Source organism: Falco biarmicus, chromosome 1 (assembly GCF_023638135.1).
Source record: "Falco biarmicus isolate bFalBia1 chromosome 1, bFalBia1.pri, whole genome shotgun sequence".
In the NCBI taxonomy this organism is placed as follows: Eukaryota; Metazoa; Chordata; class Aves; order Falconiformes; family Falconidae; genus Falco; species Falco biarmicus.
The window spans coordinates 54,179,282-54,198,017 of record NC_079288.1 but is presented as its reverse complement, the minus strand read 5'-3'; the positions used below and the strand labels follow the sequence as shown (position 1 = coordinate 54,198,017).

The 18,736-nt window shown below is 38.2% G+C and overlaps 1 protein-coding gene across 1 annotated transcript in view; it reads right to left on the bottom strand.

Moving 5' to 3' along the window:
- The window catches only part of BMPR1B (bone morphogenetic protein receptor type 1B), a 253,251-nt gene that overhangs the window by 195,229 nt on the left and 39,286 nt on the right, over positions 1–18,736 (bottom strand). The window contains exon 2 of the mRNA XM_056343758.1: positions 5,473–5,543. The gene's annotated coding sequence lies outside the window, so the exon portion shown is untranslated. The remainder of the gene's footprint in view (positions 1–5,472; positions 5,544–18,736) is intronic.

Below are 18,736 nucleotides of genomic sequence, written 5' to 3'. Positions count from 1 at the left end.
AGTTTTGCTCTGCCCTTGCCACCCAACATCTTTTCAGCAGTGGATTTGCAACTCCATGGATCCACAAGATATGCATTTGTAATGAAAATTATTAATTTCATATGATGACATAGGTTTGTTTCCATTCCCAGTGGCTAGAAAAACTTCTTTTAGGCATCCTACAGCTTGTGTTTTATCCAAGGCCAGGGGAGATGCAAATCATACCTTCTGTACCAAGATAAGGTGGGTTTAGTTTCTGTATTTTCATCCTGCTTTTGATCCCTCAAGGCTGCAAAGGTTAAATTACCCTGCCCTTACCACCACTGCTTTTTTTACCTTATTTTGATCTTTTCTTAAATACCTGAACTATTTTTTTTCTTTTTTTTTCTTTTAATCACATCAAAGCTAATACTTTAGTAAGCAGCTTCTCCATGCATAGTCTTTGGTTCCAAACTTGTTTCACATTTCTCAAGCACTGTAAATTCTCCTTCCTCTATCTTAGTTTTTTTAAACAGGTTTTTGGTGGGGTTTTGTTGCACCACTTCTCCTGCTTCTTCCACCCCTGCCATATAAATATATATCTCAAAAGAATCTCATTCCAAACCTACCCTAAAGTTTTAGCCCTGCCAGGTCTAGCAACAAATCATACCATCAAGCCCTTTTCTCCATTTTCTTCCTTTACTGGGCTGGGGGGTGGGGGGTGGGGTGGGGAGGCACTTTAAGTACCAATTTCTCTCAAAGTTAGGTTGGCCCATTCCAGTCTGACTTCCCAAATCCTGCACCTCACCTATCAGAAGGGGATTACACCACCCAATTGTCTACAAGCATCTTGTGCCCCCTCACTGACTCCTGTCACCTCCTCCTCACTCGGTCAAATTAAACATTACTTTCTTCATATGGGTACTGGTGGTAAAGAGAGTATTTGTGGATGGATAGGAAGGGAAAACCCTGGATTCAGTCTTCCTGGGCCATCTTCTGCCTTCCAGGATACTTCCAGCATCCCCCAGTTTGAGAATCTATGTACTTGTTACGCATACACATATATATACAGACATATATGTGTGTGCATATCTATGAATATATGTATATTCTATATACAGAATATTTATATATGTCTGTGTGTATGTAAAACATACATATATATTCTACATGTATACAGAACACAGACACATGCATTTAAGTGACTGTGCAGTGTGCAAAGGAGCACAGCCTACACTGCCACTTTTTAACATCCTCTACAGCATATTTTTCCAGTGCATTCTCGGGAGTTGATTCATTCTCTAACCCAATATAAAGTCAACAGTAAACATTGTATTTAAAAGCCTGAACTACACATGGGGTGTTTTACCAGCCTCGTTTTTCAAGTGCACTTGAGTTTACCTTCTGGCTATTCTAAAGAATAAGTAACCTGTTCCACTCCATTCAGCAACATCCACTCCTCCCCCAACCTCCCTCTTCTGTGCTAATCACCTTTCAGGCACAAAAGAAAATCAGCCACAACGTGAGAAAGAGTTGCATTTCAGCCAGACACATTCTCCAGCATTTATATTTTATAGCAGTCATCTTTCCAAGCTGAAATTTGCTTACCAGTAATCTCAAATGGGCTATTCTGTTAGAGTATGAAACAGGAAAGGTAACAAGTATACCCTTGCATAATTTTCTACACAAATCAGCCTTGCTCAGTTGATATTAGTTACATGTTATACTGCATAACCAAGTCATGCATTGAGAAACTGAAACTTCACAGTTAGTGAAGGACAGTTGCCAGTCACAAAGCATCCCACACTTCAACTCAGTGACTCTGCTGCCAGCTACATACAGTAGTAGCAATGGAAACACCACTCTTCCCCTTCAATGGAAGTCTCACAATAAATCTTTCCAACCACAGTTACTGTCTGTTTCAGAGGCCTGGCTTTATATTTTGGTAATTAGATTACAATCGATTAGCAGAAATATCCAAAATAAACAAATCAAGACAATGTCCAACTTTCTGGAAAGTTAACCTCCCCCAGCAAACCAAACATTTCAGCAGCATTAAAGCTCTGTTCATATTTAAGGAAAACAGCAACCCTATGTTCCTTTCTTCATTTGTGATACATCACTTATTCCTGCATTTTGTTTCCAAAAACATCACAAAGCAGGTCAGGCTCCTTTGAGGTAAATATTATTATTGGGGACGACATTTGCTTTCAGACAGAGCTCTCTGTTAGGGAGAAGGCTGAGCAGAACATGCACGTGTTCTGTTGCAAACCAGACAAGTATGAAGAGTGCTGCTGCTCCAAGGGGTTCTTGATTTTTAAAAAGGGTCAAGGAAGAAAGAACACACACACACACGGGGAGAAGGACTGTTGGGTTTGGCCTTGAACTATGTTGTGATGAAAAAAAAAATTATACTGTTTTTCGTAACTGGGAAGACATAGGAAAACTGAAGGACAGTTTCTGGCCTTCCCCTCCCAAGGACCCGAGCTCTCCCAGCCTGTGAAGTTAACTCAGATCACTTGCAGAAGAAAGTGGAGCTGAACAAGCAGCCCACTGGCATCCTCCCTTTTCAAAGCACTCGCCCTACACTCATTCATCCTACATACAATTTACAGACTTCAACTTTCAGCGTATAATACAGAAGCATATAATGTTTAAAATAAGGCTAAATTAAACTTAAAAAGACAGTCTTTTTGGAGTAGACTACAGTAGGAGGCAGGGAACAGTTAACAGTTTTCTTCATGAAGCCTGCAGCCATTGCAAGAGTGTTTAAGCTGAGGAAATATTTATGATACGGGGAAGCACTGGAGCTCACAAAGTGTAATTTTATTTCAGTGATACCGTTAACTGATCCTGCCTGTATCGCTCATGATCCTCCCACAGCTACACACCACCAACCAATTCAGCACAGCCAGAAACACAGCCAGAAACTGAATCTGCCACTGATTACGATTGGGAATTTCTGTTATTAAGCGCATTTCTTAAACCCTGCTGGGTACCGATAAACTTAAGTATGAACTCTCAGCTCCTCCACTCCCACAAAGTAACACAGAGCAAGGGAAGTGCTGATGCTCTGTCTGTGCAACCATGGGGAACCACACATCCCAGAGACTTCAGACATACTATGTTTTTCTAAACAGAGAAAGAAGTACAGAAAGTCAGACCTAGCCTAGTACTTATATCGCTGAGCAAGGCTTAGTGAATGCACATGAAGTCTGGAGCAATCTCTAAAGGAGGAATAATTTCTGGTCAATATTCAGAAAATGCAAGAGAATGATGTTTCACCAAAGGACCGTGCTTTATACAGGCACCTGAGTCTTACAAGGATAGGGAAAAAACTATTTGCCTATAACCAAGAAATTAACACAGTAGGTACAGTACTATTAAATATTTAAGGCTAGCACTTTAAATGAGTTCTCCAGTGCAGGGAACAAGGGGGAAAAAGAAGGAAAGAAAGAAAAATAATCAGATTCAATTAGATCGTAACCCAGTAAATTCTCATTTCCTTCAACATGGGTTTTGCCAGAACGAGATTACAGTCAGGCCATATTAATTCATCTGTAAATTATTATTAATACATTTTCATGTATATTAGCATAGCAATTTCCCCCCCTGTATCCTTAGCAATCAAACACTGGAACACATTCCTTCACTAAGGGTCCACAACTCCTCCAAAAGACGTACCACTTCAGCAGGAAAGTTTCCCTCTCCTTTCATGATTGATTGAGAATTCATCCAACAGCAATTTAATCTTTGAGATTATACATGCTGAGTAAATTAAAAAATAAAAAAATGTGAAATCTGAAACAATAGGCAATGGTCTTATAAGTCGCAAGGCAAGGAAGGACAGGACGACCATGGTACATAAGAAGGATTTAACCAAACTCAAGGCATTTTTTATATTTGTCAGTGGATAAGAGCTCAAAGCTAAAGCCTAAATTCAGAAACCAAAGAATTTTAAAGAGCATTTCTGTACCAGAAATATTTTAATTGCATGTTTTTCCAAGCAAGAAGTCAATGTAACTCTTGTCTACCTACCCATACAACCATAAGGGTATGAAGGGTATTATAGCTCTTTCTCATTGCCCAGAATAACAGGCTATATAGTACAGTAAGCATCTGTAAATTGATAAAAACTGCATCCACACATAGTGCTCAAAAAATTGTATAATGCTTCCAAAAAACCCCTCAAAATCAGCTACATCTGCACAAACACACAAATCTGACTTTTGGTGAATCTTCTGATTTCAGGTTTGTTACATTTTTGAGTCTTTTTCTCTTTGACAAACCATTTAACTTTTGAGAAGCAGACATGCCTTGCTGTTCTTGATAATGGAAACATTAGCCTACAACTGGAGCCTTCGTACTACCATCCAGTTAAACACAATGCTGAAGAAGTCAAAACAGGATCTGGAGATACAGTCCCACAACAGGTAGTGATCAGCTTGTGCTATTTAAAACACATTACCACCCTCAATTAGAGACTGCAGCCTCTGTCAGATGAGAAATGACAAACGACCTTGTATGAATTTCAGCTCCTTTCAACAGAAATTGAAACAGGCTTGCGCTCCCTACCTGCACTGCACAGAGGACACACAGATGGTCCGTCTGCTGCTCATGTACTAACTCTTGAACCAGACCAACCCTACTCTTTGCAGTTGTCACACCAAACCTACCTACAAACACTTTCCAAATTTGCCAAATGGAAATAAGGAAAGACAGTGCTACATTGATTTCTGCATCAAAAAACGCAGTTAAGAGTTCAACACTAAGTTGCACTCTATATCTTTAAATGTTTCTTGCAGATTTGAATTTAACAATCTATAAAATTTATAAATTTACATTTTTTTAAAAAAATATAAATATATAAATACATAAAACATCAGACTTTTAGCACAACATGAAGCAAGAGTCATTGGGGAAAACATGCCTCTGAGAAGACTTCCAGAGCCTTATCTCCTCCTCTGTCTCCTACTGCTGACAAGCAGAAGTAGGACATACATTTAGTGCTTCATTTTGAAAGTGTATGTCAATTAAAATAGGTCTTAAGACCCTTCTCTCCTCACATCAAACCTCTGTGCTCTCATGCGACAATACAGAGCAGTAAGACAGCACCAGGCAGGCCTATACATTTTCTTTGAGAAGTGGCATGGGTAAAATTCTACTGTTTCTAAGAGCTCTCGCTGAGTGTGTGCAAGCATGATGGAGTGAACTTGGGCAGGCCAGTTCAACAGCATATGGAAAATGTCACAAGTTGCAGCAGTAGAACAAATTGCTATCCACTTTGTCATGATGACCTACAGGTACTTGCTTATCTTCAGAGTCTTTACTGATACCTGTGGTAGAATTACACATTCCATTCTAATACAAGTTATGTTATCACATACTGAACTCACTACAAAGAACAGAACTTGAAAAATACAACCCAAAATAAACAAACCCTCCATTGACAAACTTTCTATGAGCTCATAATAATGAACAGTGTCTTATCTTTATCAACCGTTGCTGTCTTACCTTTATCAAGAAAAGCTGAAATGTCCCTTTCTCCTATTCAGCTCCCAAGAACAAAAGAAATTAACTCCACCCTGTGGGCAAAGAACAATTTTAAATGATTAGTGATATTCTGAAAGAGGGCTTAAATCATTGCAAAATAATACAGACCTTCCAATTCTGGTATGATACTCAGGTAAAAGTATCATTATATCTGGAAAAAAGCCCACTGAAGGCATATAGCTGGTTATATACTTACATTATTTCAACGAGTTATATGGTAAATGCTCCTATGAACTGCAGCCCGTTGACAGTGAAATATTCAACAATAGTATTTTATAAGGAAAATAACACTTTTATTTATTAGGTCAGCTCCCAAGAGAAAATGGCAATATTGCAACCTATTGAGCAAACTTCAACCATACAGGTTTCCTTTACATCTTAATAGAGGCCCTGGAAGAATGAGATAATATAATACACATTACTAAAAAAAAATAATTCTGCATGCCCTAATAATTCACATATCTTATAAACTAAAGATCATGAACACATGAACACAAGCACTTCCATGGGAGTAGGATGGGATTTGTATGGCAATAGATGTTTTAAGTCTTAGGGTGAGATCAACAGTCTTGTAAGTAGCAGAGAGATCAAGACTCATTTATTCTGCAGTATAGCCATAAAAGCTTTACTGAAGTCCTTAGCAAGAGCAGTTTCAGTCAGTTCCAAAGAACTGAAAACAAGGCTGGAAAATTACTCATAGAGGCTAGAGGCAAAAGAGAAAAAGAAAATGGAGCAATAGCTACAGTAGGATGTTGATGATGAAGGCTGCTGGAGAATGAACACACTGCAGGCTTGTATTGTAAGGAAAAGCAATTCCATGAGTTAACAAAATGCACGAGAGCACAGAGGCTAGGAGAAACAGGAGGATCAGAGCTTTTGCTTCTTTGCGCTTGAATTAACTACTCCATTACCACACTAGAATGTGAAGCAGAAATTATTCATTCATTCAGATTTCCTAAAATCTTTACAACCATAAATCATAAAATCATTTAGGTTGGAAAAGACCTTTAAAATCATCAAGTCCAACCATAAATGTCACTGCTTATCTTATCTGAAGTAGTTTTACACATATCAACACCAATTCAAGAGTTGCAGAATGGCTCAATTTCATTCCTGTCCCAAACAGTGGCCAAATATTTATCATTTCCTTCACAATACTGGAACAGCTAGACATTTTGCAAGGGCATAAATACAACTGACTTGCTGATAATGGCCTGATTCAAGTAGCTGTCCTTGTTCCTACAACAAGTTTTTTATTCTACAGTTGTTATAATCCATTATTTGAAAAGAAAAAATAATGTTTATTATTAAAGGAAATACCTAGTTAATAATCACTAAACAGACACTACACATTTGAAATATGCAACTAGTTTGTAATAAAATGGTTAATGCATGGTGTACATTACATTTTCCATTTTTCCAGGATAAAAGAAAATCTCCATGTATTTTCTTCATACTAGTTTTGTGAACATTCGTGTATAGAACAAACTACTGAAGTGAGCTGTGACCATTTGGGTTTGCTTCTAATTAACAGAAACCAGCTGCTAATGGTGAGTACATCTTCCCCCAAATACCTAAACATTGACATCTTGGGAGCTCTCATGCACACGTAACATATATTCCAACTGAGATTAAAAGTCAGAAAGATTACTGCCTTCACTCCCTAGAATTCACTGGAGGGATTCTGAAAGCTTCCTTCTTTGCTGCTGAACTTCTTTAAAAAATCCCCGAATATTGGGGATTCCACTCTACTAAGTTAAATTGTGTTTATACATCCTAGAGGTTTGTCTGGTGTTTACATACAGCTACAGGTAGAAAAGATTTGGTTTCACAACCAAATTTTCTATCCACTCTATATCAGTATTTCATCACCAAATTATTTTAACAGCACACATTTAACACAGCAACTTTCACCAACCGGAAAAACTTTCTCAAGTTAGTAAACCTTCATCAGCAAACGCTCCTGGCCTCTTCCAAACATTCACACAGCTCTGCCTCTCTCTCTTCCCCTTGGCTCCTACTTAGGAAAAGGGAGATGCATGGCTCTTGCAACATTACTTTGTGACCAAGCAAGCCTGGCCATCGGCAAACCGAGGCTTCACAGGGTGACTTGCCTGGCAGCCACCCAGGGCTATAGTGAAAGGTCGCCCCTACAAGCTTCCCCACAGTGAGGATCCCACCCAGTAAGGAGCATAAACCTCTGAGTTCAAAGTAATAAGGATCAGGCACAGCAATTTCAAGATTTAAAACAAAAGTACTATTTATACTTTAAGACTAATTTAAACTCTACTCTGAAGCCTAGATTAAAGTAAACTTTCCCTCCAGAGCAAAAGTTGTATTTACATAAGAATGACTTAGGAGCTAAAAAGTGATTGCTAGTAAACTATGATGACTTCAGCTTCTATCCAAAGGGTGATCATTTTCCACTAAACCTAGCTCAGCCCTTCACTCCCACAGAGCACCATCGGCACCTCCTCATGGGATGTCTGTGGAGGAGAGGAACGGTAGTACCATCCACAGTCACATGCAACTCAACTCAGATTTCCACTGCATTCCCACCTGAGACAGCAGTGGAAAGCAGACAGAAAATGCCAACTTAATGCTCATGTACGGATAGAAACTAAAAAAACCACAAAACAACAACAACAAGTTCCTGGACAGAAAAGGCAAAGATTTCAGATAAGCATGCCACCCAGTTGTTTGACCTTCCCAATTTCTCCTATCAAATGCTTTGCTAACGAGTCACAGAATCATATAACATTTCAAGTTGGAAGGGACCCGTAAGAATCATAGAGACCAACTCCCAGCTACTCACAGGACTACCTAAAACCAATCCATATGACTAAGAGCATCGTCCAGATGCTCCTTGAGCTCCAACAGGCTTGGTGCTGTGACGACTTCTCTGGGGAGCCTGTTCCCATGACCCATCTCAAGTCATTCATACCTGCTTGACTGTGTCCCATTACACGGTTAAAAGATGGATGAGGAAATGATTAGAAGGTGAGAATGTATGTAAGCAGTTACATTTCCGTGATCTTTTTCTGGAGGAATTTAAACAGGATGGTTGGTAGTAAAGAATGACAGCTCCTTCCCTCCAGCTCCCACAAAGGAAGCGTAATGCCCTTCTCTATTTTGCCATGCTCAGCAACAGGCAAAAACATGGTAGGGACACTTTAATATGATCTTCCTGTTTTCTAGAATCTCAGGAAACCATTTTCCTAATCTTTTTTACACTTTTTTTCTCAACACCACACTGCAGAGATCAGGAATTGATCTCAGGTAGGTACACCCTACAAGAGAATGTCCCCAATAATCACAGCACAGTCTCTCCAGCTTGAAATAATAATTTCCACTTACAAACAGCCTTCAAATGTATGATTTCACTATCTTAGTTTTAAGGGATTCTCGAAGAAGAATTTTTCCAAGCTAAGCTAATATTAAGGATGCAAAATGGTGATACATTTCACTACAGACAAGGCAGGCATCTTTTTTCCTGCTTTAGCCATGACACTGCATGCAAGCTTCCAGCTTCTAAAAGGCACCTTATTTGAGAATGCTTTTCACTCTTCTTATTCTACTTATTTTTATTTGTGATCTAGAGGACAAATATTTCAGCTGGCACTTGGCCACCTGTTACCTGTATTGGCTGGGTTAAAATGTAAAGATTTTTCTTCATTTTATTCTCAGAAAGACAGAAAAGCCTAGAATGAGTAAGAAAAACAATACTTAAAAAATAAGCACTGGAATTACTTAATAAATAAGTATTAATTCATACTTAAAAAAATAATCACTGCTCCAGCACACCAATATAATATAGCTGCTATTTGAAATCTACATGTCTGACCTCAGAAATGGTACATAACCAATACAGGAGCTAAAGAGGTCCATGCCCATAAAAATGGGAAGATGATTCAGTTAGCATTCACTCTGAATTGCATACAAAACACTCGTAATCCTGAGCTAATTTAACACTCCTCGTAAACCCTGCACGAATAGAGACAGAAAGTTGAACTTAACACTGGCTGATACAATCCAGGATTTCATGAGTAAGCTGAACTTGCTGGGAAAGAGTCAAGTAACCATAAAAATGTCCTGTTTTATAAGATAAGGAAGCTTTTTTGCCACAACTGGTATTTGTTTTGACTTCTTACATGAAGCTAATATTTATATCCTTCCCTCACAGCTCTTTCAGGAGTCCACCCACTCTGACAACCCATGGCACGAAGCAGAGCAAGGACCAAAGGTTCCCCGGCCACCAACTGGAAGGTGCCCTTTCCCCCTCCTGCCGTTTGTCAGCCTTGCAGGAAAAAGCTGAGAGAAGCACAGATTGGAATAATTACACAGATAGTTTGGGGCTAATTACACAAATTGCTCAGAATCAACAGTATTTTAAAACTATGGAGAAAATGAATATGTGCCATCAGAGTTTCCAAGGGAGACAGATTAAAGAAAAGTGCTACAGCATGAGGAATATGAGTTTTCCCTTAATGCAGCCTCCATGAGGCAAAGAAAGTGAATGGAAAAGCCTATGAGAAATTTTTTTGTAACGTGTAAATATAACATACATACATACATATTAATATAAAACTTCTAGTTTGATTGTAGAAACCCAGATAATTCTTCTAGGCAGCAGTTTTCATCAGTGGCTTCAGTTCTCAAATTATACAACATTATGACAGAATGAAATAATTTTAATGTACCTGCAGTTGTCTGTACCTACAGATTTCATCAGGGAAAAATATAACTGCAATACAGACAAGAAGTAGAGTAGGAATCTCATTCTAATTACAAATAGACAAAAAAAAAAAATCATCATAAACTGAGTCAGTTCCTTCCCTCCCATTAGACTACACGATTTCATAATAAAAAACACATAAAACACCACTTTTGCTAAGATCAGGGCAATTGTAAGTTTGCAATTTTAAAGTGGCATATCAGTAAAATAAGCAGAAGGCTCTAAATAAAGAAACAGAACAGAAGATTCAGCAAAATAGCTAAATCTTCAGCTGAGAACAACTGTGGAATCTTTGGAAAGACACAATTCTAGCAGGAATGTGGCCATCAGTGAGTTAAACTGTGAAGTCCTCTATCCCACACGCACTCGGACACTAGGGGAAACTACAGCACATAACGAGTAAAATGCTGATAATCTGCCACTTTAAACATAATCCACAGATAAGGCTAAACTTTCCTCCGTAGATTTCCTAGGTCCCCTAGGGCTGCCAGTGTTCCGGTTATCAGGAAAAACACAAGGCCCTTTCTTATGAAATTCTTAAATTATTACAGAAATAAAACTATTCTGCTTTGCCATACACTGAAAACTCATCCATTTTGATGTGTTTCTATAAGGTCTTATTACTCCCTATTTTCTGTATGTGTTGTGCTGCCAATTAGTGCTGTCTGACAGATTCTCCAAGATGCAAGCACTAAAAAAACCACAGGTGATCTCCTATGCTATGAAGTCCTCATCTTGCTCGTGATTTCCCACATCCACCCCATAATATGCTTTCCCTGCCTATGTCTCCATGCCATTCAGGCATTCAGACTGAGCCATCTACTAGAAGGACAAGCACCTATCTAAACAGCCAGTATGAAGCCTGATCCACCTGTTTTCAACTGAAATCCACCCCCAAAAAAAGAGAAAAAAGAAGAAAAAAAAAAGATGACAATTCAGACCGTCCTTTGGATTATTACATTCAAATATTTTCTTCGTATGAAAAGAAGTAAATTCCGCCCTTTCAGTCTGAAAAGTCTTTGGAAAGAAAAACAACAGAATTACATCCCAGTGTTACAAGGAGCATGGGGAATTTGGCTTCAGTATTTGCTGTGGCTGTTTCCGTAGCATCCAAGTACCACAAATCAGATGCTGAAGGACTAACGTTTAATTCATAACTCATAAGACTAGGTCAGGCTTATCCCAGGATTAACAGGATACAACAGAACCATAAATAACCGAAATTACAAGGGCTGTCATTGCTTGGCATTGTAATTGATTCTGATCTGGGGGTTTTCTTTAGGTTTTGGGAAGGATTGTTGGTTTGGTTGCTGGCTTTATTTTGTTTTTAATGCCAATTATACATTTTTCAAATGCATAATTTTTTAATATTTAAAATCTGATAAACAACTGTTAATTATATAATTAATAATCCACTCATCTTCAAAAGATTTTAATGCTTCCCTATCAGTAGAGATACATAATATTGTACTCGTTCCCACTTACTTCACGGAAAAGAAAACAAATGTAATCATTTAAAACAAAATCAACTTTTAAAGATTTTCTACAAAGTTGAGTACAAATAAAATGAGACTGTATAACTACCCATAAGTTTATATGTCTCTATCAAGACTAATCAGTTGTCAATATTAAAACAGTGTATTCTAGCCAGTCGTGAAATTAATACTTGAGACATTCTAGCGTTGTTTTTAACTCCAAAGTAGAGGAGAAAAGGCACTACAGAAATCATGTGTGTTGACATCATGAGTCATCTATTTATACTTTTTAAAGTAACTGCCACAATTAGTTTGAGGCACATCAGTTTAAGGGAAGAGTCAGAAAATACATTTAGAAGGACCAAGATTAAGAATTTAACTGTGGCTTCCACCTACGCTTAGCAACTGGAAATTCATTTCCAGTCTTAAGCACAGACTGGACCCCAAAGACCTGTTTTGTTCTCTACACACAAACTGGCTGGCACTACTGGTAGAAATGCTGGGCCTGTGTAGCTACATTTTCCACCTGGAGCTGATGGAGACTATTATTAGAGATACTGAAATGAAGACTAGGCTATGGACCACGAAGGAGAGCTAGCATGTGCTCCATGAAAATGATGTCAATACCTACACCGAGGCATGTCTGAGAACACAGAGCACAAAACTACAGGATGCTGATGACAAAAGCACATACATATTTTTGAAGAGCATTTGACATACTGGATGTCAACTCAATAATGTCCCCATACGGGACTAAGAAAGCTGAAGTACACAAAATAAGATCTCACGAAGCACATATGCTGAGGAGCAGGAGGTCACCATCAGTCAGCTTCACCTTTCTGCAACAGGTACTTAGGTGGGAGCGGTCACTCAATGTGTGTACCTGGTTGGTGACAGGCAGCATGTCCTCCCAGAGACACTGAAGGCCACACGCTCCCCACCTCCCACAGCTGGCATGCAATGTGCAAGCAGGATCCCCATGACAGTGGTCCAAAGAGAAAACTTCAACCCCCTTCTCCTTTCTGAATGCACACTCTGCATCATAACATGACATCCATGTGAAAGAGGTAGATGCTTTCCCAATGGACCCACCTTCTCAGCTTAATCTGTAACAGTGTAACACGGTAGGCCACAACCATGGAATGCCTATGAAAACAGAAAAATATTTATCCAATTCAGCATCCATTTCTGGGTGTGGCTCTATAAATTCAAAACTCTTTCCATGGGAACAATCGTGAAATAGGTTAAAAGTATCTATCCATACATATGACAGTTCCAGTGTGAAAGAAATAGCTGTAATGGGACAAGATTATATATAAAGTTACAAAACTTCAAATTTTAGTCTCTTTTTTAAAATAAGGCTAAAGATGTAAGTAGACAGTGAGGAACACCCATAGGAGATAGAACTACAGGTCATTTCAGGCTGATGCAGTGAAAAACAAGGAAGCTAAAGCATTCAGCATGAAAAATCAAAGTAATTTCGAAATCCTTACTTATTTACAACATGATGTGCCATTCCCATTTTAAACAAGGAGTAAAACCTTTTGTCTCTTATTTTCAGATTTCATACACAAACACTCTGCATTTTGCATTAAAAAGACCATTCACCACATACTGTAAATAAAATATGGTGACTTGGGTTGGGGGGAGGGGGGGCAGCAGAACAAAACAGAAGAGACACAGAACTCCTTTCTGAAAGGACACAACCACATTGTCACATACGCTGCAAGAGAAACAACAACCAGATCATCTCCGTTTATGAACAGACTTCATTGCCTTGAAGGAAGGAGACAAGAACTTCATTGCCTTGAAGGAAGGAGACAAGAAGAGTGGCTCTCCGTCACAACTTGAAATGTGGCATATCATTCAATTTCAAACTAGATGGCCAAAGCCGAATGAACACACATGCAAAAACCGGTAACTCAACAAACACTGCATGCTTGTTGAAGTTTCCCAACAGCAGTAAACTACTGGAGTACAAGTCATTTGTGAACCAAATGGTTCAAAAGGAAAAAAATTCACCTCAATACAGCACAAAGCAACTTACTAATTCACTGCAGTAGAAAGTAATTTGTGAATTGAATCCTGGAGCATGTTTCCTTTCACTTTTGTTTACTTTGGAGTTGAACGCTCTTAAACTACATGGGCTACATGCTAAGTAACAGTCACGGGGGTGTTGGTGGGGGTGTGTGTATTGCCTATGCACAAGTATATATTTGGAAATTGTATGAAGACTAGGAATGATCAGAAGCCTTATGCCATGGAAATATGGAATAGGTACAAGGAGTGTTTAACATCACTCTTGAATTTTAAGGTTCAGGAGGTCAGCCCATGCTTGCAGACCTTTCCTCCAAACAAGGTTACTACCGTGACCTCTTCAGAACTGCCTGCATCCTGGTGTATTTTTTTGCCCATCTCTGCTCCAAGTTTTCATCGTGGTTGGAATTCCACAGATGGTCCCCATCGCCCCCAAAGAAATACTCTTTCCAGATGAACTCCCCAGAACAGGACTTAATTTCTTAGATGGCAGAGGGATATTTTCCAGAAACTCCTAATTCTCAAGAGCACAACAATGGCTAATACTTAATCATTCTATAATCTTAGAAAATCTGGTAGAAGTTTAAAAACATCTTCACGAGACACTGCTGTTCCAATAAATGCTGGAATCTCTCTGAGCAGCATTTGGTAACCGTGCATTAAAGGATCTGGGTGTCCCTTCTCATCCTTTCAATATAAACAGCATATTCTTAATAAAGCCTCTGCTAACATAATGCTTTTGAAGTTTTAACTATTTTAAACATGGTATTCTAATGTCCTTTAACAAACACAAAGAACAGTCAACAGTTCAATACTGCAGTCTCTCCTTTCTCTTACTATTTTATAGTTGTTGATGTTAATGATTTGCTAAGTTGACTTCCCTTCAACCACAGCCTCTGTTTCTAAAGGTTCCTTAAAGTAGCAAAGTAAAGAGACATTATAACACAAAGATAAAAGGAAAGATATTTTAGTATGTAATTTCCCAGCTGAAGCATCACACACAGCTGTGCCCACAAACACCCTTCATGCTGTCACAGTATTACAGCAATGCATACACGTACACCCTTTGGCAAAAATAATCCACGTTTATCACAGAACACGTGCATTCAGCTTCCATGTTTAGCAATCCTTTTCCAGGATTTCTGCTTGCATCTTTGGTTAAATGCTGTAATTCCCGCATTGCATATCCATTCTACAGAAGGGACAAAACATGTATTTCTCCCTTAGAAGAAATCTGGTATAATTAGTAACAGAATAATTACTATAAAGAAGTAAGTTGTATCCCCTCTGTACACAGATCTATCTCTCACACATACTAAGTGGACTTACTGAGCATGTTTATCAGGAAGGAGATGAGAAATCCTGTAACTCAGATGATACAGAAGTGTATATAAGGAAAATCTTTAATTTCCTACATTAGTATAATACTTTAAGGGGAAGTCATCAAAGAGAGGTAAACATGAATAGAATGAGAATAAAGGAAATCTTGATTTAATAATTGATTTTTAATCTCCTTTGCATTTATACTTCACTGACTTTAAAAAAAAAATAAATCTAATATTCACTGGCTGCCATAACCACTGAAACAAACATTAACTCTAAATCAAATCAAAACAGGATTTTAAAGTAGTGAAATAGCTCACTAAAGATACCTTATGGGAGTGGTAAAATGGGTTTACCGAAACTCTCTTGAACTCAAAACAAAGTTGTTGAATAAAGAATTTTCTGCAAGAGCGGTTTATTCTAATCGTGGCTCAGATTTTTAAAGGTTTCACTTCACTGCCCCAAAGCCTTCCCGGGATCTTCGCAGAGGTTGGGCACCATCTTCTGCACATTAAAACAGGATCCCATTGAACAACCGAAAACCCAAGAATGAGTATATTAAGCTGGCGCTTGGTGAGATTTTTAAATGAGCCACGTTGAGCTACTGCTCCTTGGTAACACCATTGCACGCTCCTCTTCCCCTGGGTGAATCCCCGCAGACGCGGAGGCCACAGGAGGAGGGCTGCGAAGGGCGCCTGACACTCGCCCAACACAAGGTACTTCAGCGCCAGCAAAGTCTGGTAAAAACCTGCTCAGTCACTCCCACAGCATTATCTAATAAGAGAGGCTGATTTCAAACTTTCCTCTAATTTGAAATTTAAGTTTTTTGTTGAAGGCTCATGTTCTGAAAATTAGGCTGGTTACTGTTCAACACTTTCTTCAAAGACCAAAATTCAAGTTGCCTCAAAGTCAATTCATTATTCTCTTTTTAAACACACCGATTCAAATTTTAAAAGGCAGATCACTTTTAACTGAATGCTTTACTTTAAAAAGAAATATTAGAATTGCCATATTAGAATTACCACCAATCCTCAATCTTTAAATAAGATAAACCACACTACTTCTGCCATACCACTCCTCATGTTTATAGATTTCTTATTTTTACCTTTTCAAACACTTTTGGCAAAGCAGAGAGCAAGTGATTTTTCTTAGTTTCCCTCACTTCTATTGTAGCTGACTCAGGCTTGATTTCAAATGTCTGCAAAATCTATTTGGTGTCTGGACTACTAATCCACAGAGGTCCCTTTTTCAACTTGTTTCCTTGGAAGCTGATGGAATCAATTCTATTACTGTTATTTTCAGAAAAAATTATAGAAGTTCAAAGACTACTGTTTTGTTTTAAATAGAGCCAGCCTTTGAAATTCAACTACCTGCCAGTGGTCTAAAATGCCTTTTTAAACAGTTCACATAACATACTAAGTAATAAACATAAGGCAAAACTTTTGCAAGTATGAAAACATAGGAAAACACCCACATACCATGACAGCTTGTTTCGACCTACACATACAATATAAATCAAGCATTAGGTAACAGTAGCTTAACTAATTCTATTAATCTCTATGAGTAAGCGTTTCATTTGGCCATTTTCACATCCTGTAATTATTCCAGAGGAAACGCAGGTTAAAGGTTCAACTAGCATTTAAAATGTCTCCTAAAGCATAATTATATCTACAAGACTTAGCCTGTGGGTAAAATTGAGAAACATACAACACAAAGCATTTATTTTTCTCAAATACACTGCGGAGTCAAATTATTCCAAAGAATGTCTTTCTTATTATTAACACTCAGTTCTATGCAAATCATATCTCAAAAGGAAAAGCTATATGCAACCTGCACAGTTTGGGTTGTGAAACTTTATTACTCATCTATAATAAATGGTTAAAACAGAACCATGAGCTCCCTTAAGTTCATTTGAAGGAAGAACCATAAAAACATAGTCACCGCTGTCAATTGCTCCATGTTCAGAAGGGGATCAAAAGGGGATCATTGCAAGAGCACAGTCCTCAAGAGCAGCCCTGTTTGTTTAATTGAAAAACATGGTTTCACACCAAACACAAAACACCTATTGGCTTTTTTGTCACTTGTTTTTGGAACAGAAACTGGTTTTCAAAGTTTGGAAGAGAGCCCACAAACTGTGCGTGTCATGATGGACCCATTTAGATAAAATATGCTCTTAGGGAATATAAAACCAAAAACCAAGTAGCTCCATAAACTGAAATTGCGTGGCATACAGTGGGCAAAGGTGCACATTCAAAACAGGCTGGAATTCAAGTCAAGTAGATAATACATTACAAGAGACTCTTGCAATTCTTATCAACAGAGTCCTCTAATCTCCTTCTTTCCATTAAATATGCATGAGCGCTATATGCAATACACATTAATTTCAAACCAAAAGATAGTCAAACATGTTAATTTGCCATTGGCAATTTATAAGACACATAAATAAAAGGCTATTTGCCATTATTAATAAGGCTCTGATTTTGCTCAGCTACGGGCTCTCTTTGATTTTTGATGTGAAAGCATCAACGGGAGGTGTTCATAATGCAGTTTGTAAGCACCAATTCAAAGTTTGGGTCCTGTAGAACAACTACTTCATGACTTATTGCAAGTGATGTAATTGGTGGAACCTGACAAGCAAGTTCCAATGTTTTAGTTAAAAAAAATTATATGCAACTCGAAAAACTCATGAAAGGGACATTAATGTTAAAAAAATCAAGATGTCAAAATTAGTAAATACTAGAATTAAGGCTGTTCATGAGGCGTTAATTCAGACCTCTGTTATGTACGCAGTGTAACGTGGGCTTGCTCAGTATTACAGAGCAAGCCATCTATGCAGCCAAGCTAAAAACCCCAAAAGAACACCACAAAAAAAGCCCCAAACACCAATGCTCCCATGACCAGTGCAATGTTCTAAACTGAAATTGTTCTTCGCTTCTAAACCTTTATTTTATTCACTGTTTATCCTGGTTTAGTTGATACAAAAGTCTAAGAAATCACTGTACCACCACATATAAAAAGATTGCATAAAAGCACAGAAAGGGGAGTTTCTTAAGATACTATATAACTACTATAGTATCAAGCTGAAAGTTAAAGCTAAACCAAAATGACCATAGGTATTGAGTAAGAATTCTGGATTACACAAAGCTTTCCATTATTTATTTTAAGAAACATTCCACGGTTTTACTAAAAAGCCCCCAAACCACCCTAACTGGTTTTGACATATTTTTAGAGTTCTTCCAATGTTTTCCTTTCACTGGCGATCTTTCTTCAGATTTGCATTAACATCTCACTCACCAACACAGACGGCTAATGGATCTGTACAGGTATCTGCCAAAGGCGGCAAGCACTAAAATACAGGCAACAGAACAAAGCCCAAGATTTTATGTTTCGAACGCTCTTCCTAATCGTTTTGACCTTCCAATATCCAGTTGGAGAGATGAGGTCAGAGAGCATCTTAAAAGGATTTCCCAAGTGTCTTCTACAAGATAAAAGATAAAACTGTACCTATTCAGGAAGACACCTCTTTGCCACTAAAAACAGTTTTCTGATTGTTTCTCATTTAATCCAGTTTATATTGATGACGTCTAGGGGATGGAGAGGGAATGGAAATAGCAAAACACTGTTTCTCCAATCCTAGTGTGAGGAAATGTTGCTC